This window comes from Silurus aristotelis, assembly GCF_946808225.1.
Source record: "Silurus aristotelis genome assembly, chromosome: 1".
NCBI classification, from domain to species: Eukaryota; Metazoa; Chordata; class Actinopteri; order Siluriformes; family Siluridae; genus Silurus; species Silurus aristotelis.
Window position 1 is genome coordinate 2,186,026 of NC_139574.1, and position 16,199 is coordinate 2,202,224.

Below are 16,199 nucleotides of genomic sequence, written 5' to 3' on the forward strand. Positions count from 1 at the left end.
TACTTCTCATACTTTACATACTTAAATAATAGGCATGAAGTTAAAAATGCACTAAACACATAGAATATGCCTTTTTTAATGCATTGCATTTTTTAAGTCTATTTTTGGAGTCATTTTAATTCAATTATGTTTTTCGTTTTCCCAGGATGATTTAAAAACTGCAAATTTGGGATCAGTATCAGCAACATTAATAATTAAAATATTTTGCGCATGCATGATGATGCATTATCGCACTAGTGCACCGGGTTTCCCTGCTACAATTTGATTGTTTTCTCATCTCCAATTTATCTCAGTGCCATATTAAATGTGGCTTAACTCATAAATGTTGACATGTATTTATAATAGTACATTTAAAATACAACACTGAAAGTGTTTTTATCATTTGAAATCAGAAGGTTTGATATAAATAAACTGTAGTAAATATATAAAAATACAAATACAAATAAACGCACAATGTTTAGCTCGCACAGAAGCAGAAATCACAGAAACTGTACAAACCCAATCCCAAAAAAGTTGGGACACTGTACAAATTGTGAATAAAAAAGGAATGCAATTATTTACAAATCTCACAAACATATTTTATTCAAAATAGAATATAGATAACGCTGAGTCTCTCAGAGTGGCAGTGTCTCTCAGAAGTCAAGATGGGCAGAGGATCACCAATCCCCCCCAATGCTGCTGCAAAAAATAAAGAGCAATATCAGAAAGGAGTTTCTCAGAGAAAGATTGCAAAGAGTTTGAAGTTATCATCATCTACAGTAAAGGAATACTTCCAGAAAACATTATCGGTGAACACAATCCACCATGCCGTTGCCGTTGCCGGCTAAAACTCTTTAGGTCAAAAAGAAGCCATATCTAAACATGATCCAGAATCGCAGGCATTTTCTCTGGGCCCAGGCTCATTTAAAATGGACTGTGGCAAAGGGGAAAACTGTTCTGTGGTCAGACGAATTTAAAAGTTCTTTTTGAAAAACAGGGACGCTATGTCATCCGGACTAAAGAGAATAAGGACAAGCCAAGTTGTTATCAGCGCTTAGTTCAGAAGCCTGCATCTCTGATGGTATGGGGTTGCATGAGTGCGTGTGGCATGGGCAGCTTACACATCTGGAAAGGCACCATCAATGCTGAAAGGTATACCTTTGTGAACTATGCGATTTGACTCTAAGCACTCTTTCTTTAAGTAGGTTGTGTGTGATGATCAAAACATGAAAAATGAGCTTCTTACGCTTTCCATGAAATACTAGCAAATGATTGCCTACCATTTGGATGCACAAAGCCTTTTAAAAACAGACTTGCCCATTGAAAAAGTGGTTGTGGTTAGCATATCATTGTTGGATGCAACACTGAGACGTGCTGTACAAACTAAGTTCCCACATTTGCACAATGTGTCGTTGTCCAAAGCTGTTTTTTTTGCATGTTATACTAAAAACATGATCATTTCTGCAGGACACTGCAAAGGACAGCCTGAGTTCTACAAGATTGAAAGCATGTTGCCCTGATTTGACAAAAAGTTTTAATTTGTTTTTATTTGTTCATTTATTTATCGTTTAAATTAAATATTTAACACTGGCTTCTGCTGGACTTACAGGCTTTACTACTGCGAGTTGTCATTTCCTCCACTGAAGCCCAGCAAGTCCAGCTTCCTGAAGTGCCTGAATCAGAGCACTCTGCAACCTGTCTGAGATCTCAGAACTGCGCAGTGAAAGAGCAGTCTTGCATATTCAGTGGCACAAGTCATCACATCACAATGAAATGAACAGCCCTTCATCATGTGATTCTAGTCTCAACTCCTCTGAAGAATCCCTTCACAGCCCCCGAGTTTCTGTTCAAAGCTATTTAAGCACTACCTCAGAATAGCCCATGCCATTCCTCATACCAACTCTGTCATTTGATGTTGAGCTGAAGCTATGCCGAGGAATTGATGCATATGAAAAAACTAAAATTGGCATTGATGTGGCTCGAGACATGAAAATTTGTGGCAAAATTGTGAAGGCAGTTTTTGAGATAACGGCATATCCTGACAATCAGGAAATGTAAATCAATGCATCTGCACTGATCTCCAATATCCCTACCTTAAGGAGCCTGGCAAATGAAAGGGTTATGAGGGATGCAGCATAAAAACAAGCTAAACAATTATAGAGCAAAGTTGTGGGAGGCAGGTTGTAATGGAGTTACTGTAAACAGGAAGCAAAAAGCTCAGTCAGAGTTTCACCCTGAAGAAAGCAAAGTATGGAGAAGTCAATCATGTCCCAGAGCATCCATGCAACCACACTGACACTTCACTTAAAGAGCAAATCATTTTCCAGGTGGAAGAAACCAAAAAGGTAAGAAGAAACATGGTAGATATTAGTGAAAATATGGAACTAACAATTTTTCTTGAAAGAAAAGAAGTGGTCCAAGAGCAACCAACGATTGTGGAGGTTGAGGAAAGGTTATTAGGTGTTGATTGCAGCATGTAATGTGTACTGAATATTGTTTTCAGTAAGTTTTATTTTTCCTCATCACCAACAAAGACCTTCTGGAAGGCTTCATGGCAGCCATTGACAAGTACACACCTAAGCTCCTGAAACTATACAGAGCCAGAAGAGATTTTGGCATGGATGAGCTACTGGATGATGAAAGAGCAAGTTAAGTTTCAGTATTTTAAAAAAATTGTGTTTTATGGCTGGTAACACCATTTACTGTCAACCAGCACCTTGCAATTCCGCAGCTGCGGGTTCTGCTTCCAGGGGTAGCATGAACTTGCAACCGCCCTGGCCACCATCTTCCCGCTGCATAAATGGAAGCAGATTCATCATGTTCTCTGCCAGATTGTCTCGTTGGCTCCATCTCTATTTCATACAGCCCCTCGTTTCTCCCTAGTGGTTCCTTTGGTTTTGGGTTTGGATCTTCCGGTTTACTCAGACTCGTGCCTTGCAGTTTGTTTCGATCTTCCCTATTCTCGGGACACAGACTGTTTCTGACTCTGCCTTCTTCCACTCGGCGCTGTGTGGCCGTCGGTTTTCGGAAAAAAATTTGTCCGAAGGCTAGTGCAATGTCACCCACCTGCAAGGCCAGTGGGTGACCTGCAGAGTTTAGCTCCAGCTAACTGGAAGACCTTGATTAGCCAGTCAAGATGTTTAATTGGAGTTAAAGCTAAACTCTGCAGCACAGTGGCCCTCTAAGTGCAGGACTGGACACCCCTAGCTTAAATAGTTTCCCATTTTCCAGCTTATTTACTTGTTCTAGACCTGTTTTTGTCATTATTTATGTGGTGTCTATTTAATTGTTGTAGTCACTTTTACTTATTGATTTTACAAAGTACAAATATAAAGTTGAAAACTAGTCTAATGCATAGGCTGTTCAGTCTTTAAAGAAAAAAAATTAAATCCCACTTACTTGTGGATAACACTATAATATTTTATATATTTTTATGCTCAATATATTCTTATTCTGTGGTCACAGGAAACTGAAGGTGGGTCAAAAGGGCTCATTGCTGTTGTACAGGAGGAGTTTGCTCTTCTAGAAGATCTTCTATATCTCTCTACTGCTCTGGCGTACCTCTAAAGCCTTCTCTATGCCCTCAACTGATCTTATCCTAAAAATCTCAACTACACTTGATACTATTCAGATCATTCAGTGTTCATGGAGCTTGGGTCTGAATGCACCCAACGTATACTTTCTCTTAAAAACTAATTTGTATAAGTAAAACTGGTACAATGTTGTGACACCTTTGTGTCACCAAAACTTTTTTTTAGTTTATCTATGATTGACATTGTTCCAATCAAAATTGTGGTTGTTCTTTAGTTGATTTAAAGTGTGAAATGCAGTGACATTTTCATTTACATTTAAACAAATTGTGTGCTTTCGATTGAAACAAACTGGAAAGCAATGTTTGTGTTTGTCATTTATAAATATACATAAAATAGTTTTTAAAAAGGACATTGGGGTGACTTGTAATCCTTCATTTTGCTTTTCAGTTGCTGTAACAAGCATCACTTTGTTAGTAAAATAAGACAACCATCCTTGCATGAACAAACAAATATAGGTTAGCTAAAGTAATAAAGTAATGTCACTTAGAAGAACTATAAAACTATATTTGAGACAATTAAACAGTCTTACTACATCAAGATGCCTTGTTTTTTTATGTTTTCTCAACAGTTTATTTGTTACACTGTGCTTATCACATTAAATTCCCTCCACACATGGCATAGGCTGTGAGTTTTTATCAGCTCATTTAAGGTGCAACACAAAGCATTATAAGGTTCCAGCCTCACCACCAGAATCGCCCTGTGTGCTATAGTCATAATTTCAACAGTGTTCTTGTTCTACCATTTTATCATTTTATCATAAAGACAGGAGTTTTAAACAAGGGCTCATCATTCTCAAATTCAGTATTAATTTGTTCCTCATTTAACTAATTTTGTTACTGAGGTAATATACCATAATTTTCGGATTATTAAGCGCACCCACTGAATTTTACAAAGATTTTTATTTTGAACATAAATAAGTCGCACCCCAGTCAGCAAACAAATTTGGCCCAGATTTGACATCCATCTGGCACAGCTGGCATTCATCCGGCACTGGCATACAGCATGTGGGCCAAACATTGCCCGGTTTGGCAGAGGTGGTACCGTTTTTAAGGCGGCTCACAAGACATGGGCCAGATGTCATTTAGGACCAGTTATGGGTATTTACCTTGGCTGAGACTTGGGCTAGTTATGGCCCATATGTGGCCCTTGTCTGGAATCCAGTTCTGGTCCACACTAGGACCGTAATTCATTGCGGTATGTGGGCCAAGCAAAAGCTGGCCGGAGCTGGGCCAGAGAAAAATTGCTATGTGGGACCTGTCTATAAGCCGCAGGTGTCTACACTGAAACTGATGAACTTTACACAAGCTTTAACAAAAAACAGTGTCTGTTACATGGTGTAACGAGTGAAATATGTTGTGGCTCCTTTAAGAGCAGAGCGGCATTTTGGGAATAGCCTGCCGCCGCATTTTTCCAGTATTACTGCATGTGTGTAAGACTGAGGATTATGTCCTTATTATTTACAATTGCTAAGCGAGAAGCTAAACAGGCACGCAACGGCATAAGGCATAACAGAGGTAAAAGAGTTTTAAATGACATCTTCACTTTGTACCACACTATACACTTTATCTAGGGAATCTTTATCTAGGGAAGAAGATTACCACTGTGCTGGTCATTCGAGGAGCAGACACCATACTGTCATACTCAACAATTTCACAAACAGACTGCACACAATCCTCAACCGAGCTCTCCACTTCAGGTGTAAGTTTAACCCCATGCCTGCGGGAAAGTTACTCTGAACTGTGAGTCGACCAGCAGATGCCAACTGACGGCGTTTCCTCACTGTATAGACTAAAATATACCCAAAGTAAATCACTTAATTATAAACACTTGAAATAAAAAGAAAAAAATTTAGACATAGTGTATAGAAAAGTGTGAAAAAGAAAAATATTAAGCTCAATCTCAAGAGCGTTCTCACTCACACACACAATCCACTGATTTACTCACTCCCAGAGAGAGAGAGAGAGAGAGAGAGAGAGAGAGAGAACTGGGTCACACAAATGAGTAAAAAACTTCTTCCTCTTCCTATTATTATTATTATTAAAGTTAAGATTGGAAACAATATTTAAAAATATGTAAAACTATCAAAAAAAAAAAGGGGGGGGGGGACAAGGCCTCACCTTAACAATGTAAAAACGAACTTACAATTAGAAATCCATAAAGAATCATTAATATATTGATGAAACATAAACAGGAGCCCATTTATACACGATCTGAAAACAAATCACGATTTTCCCCAATAAAACACTTTCACGCTCCAGAGCTTCATTTGGGAAAAAGGAGGAGAGTTTGAAATAAAGATCCTTAAAGAGAGAAACACTGCAGGACACATATTTACTTTACTCCAACATGGGGTGTGTTCCATCTAATCCTGGATCATCTAACGGTTCACTTCCAGAAAATCAAGTCCTACAGTAAACTGTAGAAGATCCAAATCACCTGAACTGTTCTTCATCCAGTGTAGATTCATAACATTCACATCTTCTAGATTTAGATTTACATACTTACTGTGTTTTTCTCCTGGAAATGTTTCACTGCCTTTCTTCATAAAATGGCATTTTTACTTTCTTTTTGACTTCTTTATTCCAAAGAGCAGGAATTCAGGAGGTGGAGTCAGGACACACACACACACACACACACACACACACACACACACACACACACACACACACACACACACAAATATAATACTTACAGTTTATTGGACACTCAGTCTGTCATTCCACATGTATATGAAATACAGCAGGCTGCAGCAGGAGAAATGAGCAGCGGGTCAGAGAAAAATCAGCAGCTGTCACCAGGTGTCAGGTCTACCCTCCGCCTGAAAGTAACTGGCTCCTGGATTGTCAACAGCAGATTGTTGCTGCTGCCAGCTGCCGATTTTTTTCTTACCCCTACTGGATTCTTATCTGCCGCGGGATTTCCCCTTGGCCCGCTTTAGTTTGCTGTATGCGGATGCCTGCCCGGGGCAGCAGCTGATCATTTACCAACACTGCCTCTTAAAATACCTTCAACATCCATATTATTACAAATATATATATATTCTCTTATACCACAGATGCATAGCAGCCTCTAAACATATTTTTGAATATATTTATATATAAAACCAAATGACTTACTTTCCCACTGTATAAAATGCCACTGTTTGGTTTGCACCATTTCAGTTCAGTTTTATTCAAGCAGTCAAAAGCTTTTGCAGCAGCTGCAGTGGAGGTGTTTTTTTGCTCTTTATTGGAAAACCCAGCAATGATACGAAATGTGTTACATTTGAAGAAAAAATAAGAAAACTAAGAAACAGTAGTTGAATATCATTAAAATATTCATTCATTCATTCATTCATTCATTCAAATTTCAAGCTAAATGTTGTAAAAAAAAAGACTTTAACTTATCAATTTCATTAAAATTTTGCTTAATCTTTATCTAGTTTATATTCGTCTTTCCTTTCCTTGTGTTATTATATTTAGATTATATACTTTATAGGTAATAGTTTATACTTTTATACTATATATATATATATATATATATATAATATTTTTATTTGATTTATTTTTTCTATTTTTATTTCTATTTACACGTATATTCTTCAGTATTGGATAGTCATAAAAAACATTTCACTACATATCGTTTTTTGCACAAATGTGTATGTGATAAATAACATTTGATTTAATTTAATTTGATTTGACTTGATTTCATTTCATTTCATTTTTTCTGGCTGGCTGATCCTTTATTTTCTCAAGCCTTCCTAGATCAGACAAATTAGACAAAGGAATGACGTGTCTGCTGATATCTGAAATTTTATCACTCTGCAACTGGGCACTGTTTTGTTTTTGCTGATTTTTAAGAACCAGGACCAGTTACTGCTTCATGACCTCTTGTGTTTTTAATACTGCAGTTAGGAGGACTTGAGAACAGCAATAACAGATGAACATACATCAACTTGTAGCTTGTATTTTGTAGTCCATTTGGTAGAAGAATTAAATATTGAACTGAACAGTGGGTTAAATTTTATAGTTACTTTTTTTAAAACTCACAATACCATCTTTTGTCACTCTCATTATAGTTGTTTCTTTTATTTCCGCTCATCAGATACATGATTTTTGAGGTAAAATAAATAGCACACTGTAGAGTTTTTTTGTTTGTTTGTTTGTTTTTTGGTAACTCAGCATTTCTATTTTTGTTACTTCAGAAATCAGTCCGGATCTGATCAAAATGATTTGAGTTAAAATTTTTCTTTTACAAAATTTGTACAAATTTGAAACAATTTTGATCAGCAGCAGACTGATTTGATATATATATATATATATATAGATATAGATATATATATATATATATATATATATATATAGATATAGATATATATATATATATATATATATATATATATATATATATATATATAAATAAAAGAAATATACTTTTATTACTATTTATTATTTTTTTCTAGTTTTTGTTAGAAATCACAACTTATTTTACCTCAGAAATCAGTCTGCTGCTGATCAAAATAGTTGTACTGTTCTTTACTGTTTAAAAATGTTAACAAATGAGTTTTTTCAGTTAAAAAATATAAAAAATGGGAACTTTTTTGATAAAATTTTTTTTTTGTAGTTTTTCAGATTTGAGTTCTGTGTAATTTTGTAAACATTATATTGTATTATATTTGATTAGATTTTTGGATATTGTAGGAATTGTTACCGAAAAAATATAAAACACAAAACCTAAATTATTAACTTTTTGTTTACTGGGACATGGGCAAATACCACATTTAAATTTATAATAATTTAGGGTGAAAAACAGACATATCATGTCTTTATGAATGATATATGTAGTTAGGATCTATGGGAAAATAATATAATCCCAAATAATTGTTAATAGGAGCATTTATCTGCAAGACAAGCTTAAAAGATTAGTAAAAGAAACAATGCATAATTTTACTGTATGTAAAAATACTATTATTTGACATTAATAACTTCGCTTTAACCTTCATATGATTAACTGTCTTCAATGGTAATAAAAACACTGACTTAATGATTACAAGAATAATCTGTAAATATTAGATACCATTCTATGTAAAAATACAAATTACTCTGTGAAAAAAACTTTCTTTCGGCTTCTCCCGTTAGGGGGCGCCACAACGGATCCTCTGCATGTTTAATTTTGGCACATGTTTTTACGCTGGATGCCCTTCCTAACGCAACCCTTCCCAATTTATCCGGGCTTGGGACCAGCCCTGAAAGTGGCTGGGGTGGGTTCCCTGACCGGGGATCGAACCTGGCATGCAGCGGTGAGAGCGCCGCATCCCAACCACTAGACCACCAGGGAACCCTAATTTCTTTAAAAAAAAAAAACGGAAAATTTCTATAATATCAAAATACAATGAATTGTTGATAAATTTAATGACAGAATGTTAAAATACAGAAAATATATGTAAAACAACAGGCATTTTGTTGTAAATTGAAAAAAAAGGTACATTTCTATTAAAAAATACAGACATTTAACTGTAATAAAACTTAACATTTAACAGTGTATGCACTACATTCTTAAAGTCACAGTTCACAACTTGTGTTAAGTATGGCAAAGATTTCCATCAATGTTTAAATCTTAAAGGGATGGCTTCCCCCAAAAAACTTGAATTCATCACCTTAAACTCCAAACATCCTTGACAGTGGAAACTTTTTATATAACCAACACAGAGTTTGTTAGCACAATACTGGGTCTTTTCATACAATTCAACTTTTTAAATATTAATTTAGTTTTAGACACGGCCAAACAGCACTTCCTCAAACCATTTTGGAATATTTGGCAAACTACAACATGTAAGACAACTCCTTCCAAAATATATATTTTTTACTTGTCCAATGTCACAGTTTTATCTGTTATCTGTTTAAATATTGTCTTTTTTCATATTTATCAGTCATTGATGACTGAAATGCAGTTTTAGAGTGAACCATCTCTTAAACAATTTTCTTATTTAGTCCCCAAAAGAGAGCAGGTTTTTGGGAATGAAGGTAAGAGCACACATGCATGTCAAGTTCCAGCTTATCATATTTGCAATTAACCGTGCGTTAAAGATTAACCATGAGTTTAAACTGCACCTGTTTTAAGTAAGCTAAACACTTGTTTAACATGCACAGGTTGGAACCAGGATTCCAGTGGCAGTGATGATCAGCTGATGATGCTGCATCTCACACCCTGTGATCCTTTGGAGAACACAAGCAACCTGGAGGAGGTGAGGACCACACAGGTGCAGGAGACTCCTGCACCATGAGATTAAACTCATGGGTAATCTTTAACATTCACACACTTTTGAAAAAAGTTCACACACACACACACACACACACACACACACACACACACACACACACACACACACACACACACATACACACACATACACACACACACACCTTGAATATGGCCTCTAAATGACTCTTCTCAGTGATCTTTGATTTCTTCTTCTGCAGTCTGTGAACAAATAAAACACTTGTTAAAAGTAGAATAAAGACTATAAATCATATTCATAACTACAAACACAAAGCAGTGAATACACACATATTACAGAGATGTTTGATTATGTGAGAGTGTGAGTGATAAAACACTGCACTCATACATTCAACTGTCCTCACATCAGATCAGTAGTACAGTCTGTGTCTTTAAAGCGTATTGGACGACTCATTGACTGTTCACTCTTCATGGACACACAGCTGGGTTCAGGTGAGTCTGATCTCTTACCCTGAATCAGACTAAACACACACAACCACTGCATCATTATTACTGTTCTGCAGCAACACTGAATAATGAAACTGGAGTTAAAATCTGATGATGTTCTTATTAACACTGATCCCATTCTTTAACCTTCATACTTTATCCAGCTACAGGGACAACTTGGGGTTAGACGTGTTGCTCAGTAGCTTAATGTCACTAATCATCAGCTGGTTTTGAACATCTGGAGACAAAGCTGCTGAATTCAACTCTTCACTCGTCACTTTTCACAGATACACATCAGAGTCTGTGTCAGAGAGTTCAGGTTATAGGATCCAAGACAGATGCAAAAAGAGCAGGGGAGAAAAGTTGTGCAAAGCTGAATCGGGAAGCTGATTCAGGGAGTCGATGTGCGCGGAGGGTGAGGATGGCGAGCCGGAATTTGGGGCGCGTTTAGCGCGAGCCGGAAACCGAAACGCGCATTCAGCGCGAGCAGAGCCGAGCCGGAGCGCATTCAGTGCGAGCAGAGCCGAGCAGGAAACCGGAGGACAGAATGGACAGGTCAGAAACAAAAGAACAAACAAAACAGAGAATACGCTGGAGAGTGATCAGGGCAAGCCTAAAGACAATCTGGCACTGTCTGGAGGATTCTGGCATCCTTATAAGTGTTAGAAAAGTAGAAGCCATTTCAGTGCAGCTGGTTGAGAGGGGGTGTTTCCTAGGTGATTGAGGCGGTAATGCCCGCAGTGCTCAAACGGGCTGAAAGTCTGATCTGTTTAGTGTTGGTAAATGTGAGAACATTTCTATTTTTCACAGAGTCACAACCTTCACTCACCTCTCATCTTTCCTTATGTCCTGTTTCACAGATTCACTCATTCTGGAGGACATTTCTACAGAGCTACAGAGGAACCTGTACACACACACACACACACACACACACCAACCACTACACAAAGAAGACATATTTACATCAGTCCAACATCGGTTTATTAAATCTACAGCTGTACTATAACACATTTCAGAAAAAAAAAAAACTCACCTGAACTTCTTCATCTAGTTTAAATTCATGAAATTAATGAATGAATGAATGAATGAATGAAGACTTACTGTGTTTTTCTCCTGCAACCTTTTAGAGTCCCGTCACTAAGTTCTGTTACAGTTTTACTCAAACTGGCATGACTTGTTTAGGAAAAGTAAAAATAAAATAAATAGAGGTGGAGCAAAAACACACACACACACACACACACACACACACACACACACACTACACTTTTGGCTTGTTTTGGCTAAGTTTAACATATGGGTGAATGTTATGTTTTATTATTATCTCCTTGTAGCGGAGACCGGGAACGGAGGGACGCCTGCAGCAGAGGATGGAGACGAAGAGACATCTTTAGCGGAGGCCGGAGGCGGAGAGACGACCATGGAGCTAAGAGGAGCTCTCGGAGACATGCCAGAGCTGAGAGGAGCTCTCGGGACTCTCTGGAGCTGAGAGGAGCTCTCAGGGACTTTCTGGAGCTGATACGTGCCCTCGAGGACTCTCTGGAGCTGAGGGGAGCTCTCGGGGACGCTCCGGGACCGAGAGGAGCTCTCTGTGGAGACCTGGAGCGGAGCTGAGCTCTCTTGGAGGTCCTGGAGCGGAGGAGCTGTGCCCTCATGGAGGTCCTGGAGTGGAGGAGCTGTGCCCTTATGGAGGTCCTGGAGTGGAGGAGCTGGGCCCTTATGGAGGTCCTGAAGCGGAGGAGCTGTGCCCTCATGGAGGTCCTGGAGCGGAGGAGCTGTGCCCTCATGGAGGTCCTGGAGCGGAGGAGCTGTGCCCTCCTGGCGGTCCTGGAGCGGAGCTGAGCTCTCCTGGCGGTCCTGGAGCGGAGCTGAGCTCTCCTGGCGGTCCTGGAGCGGAGCTGAGCTCTCCTGGCGGTCCTGGAGCGGAGCTGAGCTCTCCTGGCGGTCCTGGAGCGGAGCTGAGCTCTCATTGGGGTCCTGGGGCAAACCTGGGGAAACCCTGACGCGGAGCGGAGTGCTCATGAAAACCCTGGGGCAGAGCGGAGTCCTCCTAGAAACTCTGGGGCGGAGCCTGCCCAGAATCGGGGGAGCTGTAAAGCAAATCCGCCTAATTCATCCCGAACATCCCCGTGAGAATCCCAACAAAATTAGCGCATGAGCGGAAATCCCCTCTAAATGCGCTCCACAGCTTACTGGCGAGAGCGAGAGAGTCTCCAGACAAGAGGAAGATATGGAGCACGATTTAGGCTGTTTCGGTGGTGTACGAGGAGGGATGGAAACTCATATACTCACCCACGCTCCATAAAAAAACACTCCACTCTGCCAATTTGCCTTAAAAGTGAGCCGGGAATTCCAGAAGACTCGCCGGGGGGCATGGCACGGCCACGCTTGCACGTTCCTGAGCCGGCGAGGATGAACCGGCAGCATGCTTCCGGGTGTTTCCAGAGGCATAGCTTGGCCGTCACTTCATCGTGGCACAGCGAATGCTCCAACCGAGGTTTGGATCACGCCAGGACCACGGCAGCAACCCGATCATACCCCCTCCTTCTTTTTATTTTTTTTGTATATTCCTTTTCAGGGGTTCGTTATTCTGTCAGGGTGCGAGCGAAACAAAAGGCAGAACCCGGAGTACAGCTCGCTTGGGTTTTAATAACGTGCGAGAGAGAGATACACACACGCACGCGCGCACACGGCAGTCCTTTGGTTAAAAGAGAGTCCGAGGTGCGCTTTGGGAGAAGCGTAGCTGACCCGAGATGCATAGGGAGGAGAAGCACAGCCGGTACGGGATTCTGGAGTCCGAATGGAACGGATAAGAGGAGTCCTGTGTGAAAACCGGACCGCGAAAACATAACCCGCACGTGAAGTCCAACACATATAATAACGAACGGGGAGTGGGTGTGAATGAGGGGTTTATGTAGGAGCGGGGTGGAGTGATGACGAGCCCCAGGTGAGCGTGATTAGGCCTGGAGCTCCAGAGAGAGTGGAGGCATGATTGAAAATGAGCCCCAGGTGTGCATGGTTAAACCTGGAGCTCTAGGGAAAGCGGAGGCATAGAGAGCCACCAAAGGGGGTGTGGCAGGTGGATCCCTGACACACACACGTTTGTTTTCTCAATGTATTTGTTTGAATAGAAAAAAGCATGTTCACACACACACACACACACACACACCTATACTGGATTTTGTGGTGTAGAAGGACTTTGATGCCCAAACCAGTAGGGTTGTGGTGTATGGGGACACCTTTTCCAATACCCTATGGGGATGAAAAAACGATCACAAATTGTTTTTTTCCGCAGATGAGAAATCACTTAGATTTTTCTATACACACAAGAGAAAGAAAAATATGACATGATATTTTGGTGGAGTTCTAGTCCTTAAACACAATACACAACAGAACATACTCCAGCATTACAGGGACCAAAGTGTTTTAGAAGTACTTTAATAAAAACTGAAGACTGAAAGTGATAGATATCCACTGAAGATAGAAAGTCAAACATGTTTAAAGCATAGAGGTACAATGCCTTTGAACTCAATGTCTTCAAGGAAATTGCCTTAAATATTAGAAAGACACCCCTTTTCCATGGCTGAGTAATTTAGAAATGTTAGCCAGCTGTTTAGTGGCTTCTTGCAGCCTGTAATAGTCGCAATGGACATGAATATCATGTCCTAGAAATCAGCGACCTGATCCAGTTCATTGTTTCTCAGGTTTAGGATTTGGGAGAGAGTAGCTACATGTTTATGCAGATAAGTTGTTCGGAGAAACTCTGGATTCTGAGCTCCACATACACCTGCATAGACCCTAAGAGAGTCCTGGCCTCTGTAGTGACTTTGGCAGTTGGGTCTAGCGAACAAGAATTCATTAGTGTCCAGCACTCCACATTCCCTTCTTTTGCTGACCAGCAGCGTCAGGGCATCAACCACATCCAGTGAGAGAAAAATGGCAACTTTTCTTCCCCTTTTCCCCCTGAGCTCAACTCGACTAAAATGGCTCCAGAGTTTTCGCTCAAACTTGCTGGCAACATCAGCATGGAGAGAAGAAATGTCTCTTTCTTTGAAGCCTTTGAGCAGCATTTTAGTGACCTTTCCCGCCCGTCTACGATTGAAAACAATAATTTTGGTAAGACTTAATTTGGCTAGGTCTGCATAGCTTTGAGGTGATGCAGTCTCTTTCAGTTTCTCAAATGCTGCAAGTGCTGTCTTCTTAAGGAACTGATGCAGGCACTGTACATCTTGAATAAAATGCAGCATTGAAGGCTTGTTGAACTTCGCTTTATTCAGAGTGACCAAAGAAGTGTGTGAGATCATCTCAGACCTCTTGAAGAAGTAGAGATTTTTGAAGGTTTTTGTCAATGTGATCAGTTCCTTGTCCTCAGACAGCAGTGCACAGCAGTGAATGATTTCCATCCATCCATCCATCCATCTTCTCCCGCTTATCCGATGCCGGGTCGCGGGGGCAGCAGTCTAAGCAAAGATGCCCAGACTTCCCTCTCCCTAGACACTTCTTCCAGCTCTTCCGGGGGGACACCAAGGCGTTCCCAGGCCAGCCGGGAGACATAGTCTCTCCAGCGTGTCCTAGGTCTTCCCCGGGGTCTCCTCCCAGTGGGACGCGCCCGGAACACCTTCCCAGGAAGGCGTCCAGGAGGCATCCGGAACAGATGCCCGAGCCACCTCAACTGACCCCTCTCGATGTGGAGGAGCAGCGGATCTACTCCGAGCTCCTCCCGAGTGACTAAGCTTCTCACCCTATCTCTAAGGGATCGCCCAGCCACCCTGCGGAGGAAGCACATTTCGGCCGCCTGTATCCGGGATCTTGTCCTTTCGGTCATGACCCAGAGCTCATGACCATAGGTGAGAGTAGGAACGTAGATTGACCGGTAAATCGAAAGTTTCGCCTTGCGGCTCAGCTCCTTCTTCACCACGACAGACCGGTACATCGACCGCATTACTGCAGAAGCTGCACCGATCCGTCTGTCAATCTCCCGTTCCACCCTTCCCTCACTCGTGAACAAAACCCCAAGATACTTAAACTCCTCCACTTGCGGCAGGAACTCCCCACCAACCTGAAGTGGGCAAGCCACCCTTTTCCGACTGAGGACCATGGCCTCGGATTTGGAGGTGCTGATTCTCATCCCAGCCGCTTCACACTCGGCTGCAAACCGTCCCAGTGCATGCTGAAGGTCCTGGTCTGATGAAGCCAACACGACAACATCATCTGCAAAGAGCAAAGACGAAATCGTGTCGTCACCAAACCGGACACCCTCCGACCCCTGGCTGCGCCTAGAAATTCTGTCCATAAAAATTATGAACAGAACCGGTGACAAAGGGCAGCCCTGCCGGAGTCCAACATGCACCGGGAACAAGTCTGACTTACTGCCGGCAATGCGAACCAAGCTCCTGCTTCGGTCATACAGGGACCGGACAGCCCTTAGTAAAGGGCCCCCGACCCCATACTCCCGGAGCACCCTCCACAGGCCGCCGCGAGGGACACAGTCGAATGCCTTTTCCAAATCCACAAAGCACATGTGGACTGGTTGGGCAAACTCCCATGAACCCTCCAGCACCCTGTAGAGGGTATAGAGCTGGTCCAGTGTTCCACGGCCTGGACGAAAACCACATTGTTCCTCCTGAATCCGAGGTTCTACTATCGGCCGTATTCTCCTCTCCAGTACCCTGGCATAGACTTTCCCAGGTAGGCTGAGAAGTGTGATCCCCCTATAGTTGGAACACACCCTCCGGTCCCCCTTCTTAAAAAGAGGGACCACCACCCCGGTCTGCCATTCCAGGCACTGTCCCCGACCGCCACGCGATGCTGCAGAGGCGTGTCAGCCAAGACAGCCCCACAACATCCAGAGACTTGAGGTACTCAGGGCGGATCTCATCCACCCCCGGTGCCCTGCCACCGAGGAGTTTCTTTACTACCTCGGTGACT

General features: G+C 41.4%; 2 protein-coding genes across 2 annotated transcripts in view; both read right to left on the bottom strand.

Moving 5' to 3' along the window:
* LOC310727127 (uncharacterized protein) overlaps window positions 1–16,199 on the bottom strand; it is a 564,745-nt gene that overhangs the window by 267,133 nt on the left and 281,413 nt on the right. The gene's annotated exons all lie outside the window — the stretch shown is intronic.
* LOC310730409 (uncharacterized protein) overlaps window positions 10,991–16,199 on the bottom strand; it is an 88,283-nt gene continuing 83,074 nt past the window's right edge. Inside the window, exon 2 of the mRNA XM_083549395.1 lies at window positions 10,991–11,035. The gene's annotated coding sequence lies outside the window, so the exon portion shown is untranslated. The remainder of the gene's footprint in view (window positions 11,036–16,199) is intronic.